Below are 1,365 nucleotides of genomic sequence, written 5' to 3' on the forward strand. Positions count from 1 at the left end.
TTTTCTTTTTTTTTTTTCATTCTATATTCACCAAGAAATATATCACTGTGATAGACAGTTCATGTACAGTAAATCATCAATATAGTTTAAGCCAATAAAAGCCAAATTGAGACTATTAAGTAGCATAATGCTGTGTAACAGTCCAGTGCTTGACTTACTTAAATATATACATTCTTTGGTGAAATTAGCTTCATTCAGTTTTATGTTTTTACACAAAAATGTTTTTAAGAGGGACAGTAAACCAGAGAGAAGAAACCTGCAGAACTTTGGAGCCTAACTTACATGTATTATTCATAATTATATTTTCTAACAATAAAGATATGCTCCAATTTGAAGGCATTATTTGAGATTGGCCATGCAAGGGTAAACATGGACTGGATACTTGAGTGCCCAAAATCTTTTATTGGGGGCAGGAACCCAAAACATATAATTCGAAGACTGAATATGAATATTTGCTAATGTGCTAAAAAATCAACAATCAGTCATGATGATATTCTTGTCACCCCTTATACTAGCCTTCCGTGTTTCACAGGAAGTAAATTATCAAACACAAAGGAACCTTCCAAGAATGTCAAAATGTATCAGTTATTAGCTAAGGACTTAAAGAAAAAGTTCTAAGGCTATAGCCTTCTTTAATATGATAATACATCTGAAGAAAGAAAAACTAAAATTTCACAAAATATAATTTCATAGATGAAATCAGAAAAAAATCAATAAGTTAAAAACCAATAAAATTTCATAAAATTATAGCTTACCAAATAATTCCATATATTTACCTCATTTGAGTTTTAGAACCAACATATAAAAAAGGGAAATATTATTTCCTTCATTGTCTAAATAAAACAGTAACAAATTTTAATGTTACTGTACTTATTCTAACTCATGAAACTCCAGAACTAGAAGACAGGTCTTCTGATCTCTAGTACACTTTTTCTTCTGCCTGCTAGAATGCATATACCACAATTTGTTTATTCATTCAACTGTGATGAACCTTTGAGTTATTTCCAGTTTTACAAATTAAGTTGCTATGATTATTTGTATACACGCCTTTGTGTAGATATATTCTTTTATTTGCCTTGATTAAATATCTAAGAATGAAATGACTGATTCATATGGTAGTTGTATGGTTAATTTAAGAAGCTGCCAAACTGTTTTTCAAAGTAGTTGTACCAATTTGCATTTCCATCTGCAGTGTATGTAGGAGTTCTAATTGCTCTATATCCTTGCTATTGTTTTATATGGTCCATTTTTAAGCCATTGTAATGGGTAAGTGGTGGTATCTCATTGTGGTTTTTTTTTTTTTTATTATACTTTAAGTTCTAGGGTACATGTGCATAACGTGCAGGTTTGTTACAAATGTATACT

The sequence above is a fragment of the Colobus angolensis genome, unplaced genomic scaffold (genome assembly GCF_000951035.1).
Source record: "Colobus angolensis palliatus isolate OR3802 unplaced genomic scaffold, Cang.pa_1.0 Scaffold576, whole genome shotgun sequence".
Lineage (NCBI taxonomy): Eukaryota > Metazoa > Chordata > Mammalia > Primates > Cercopithecidae > Colobus > Colobus angolensis.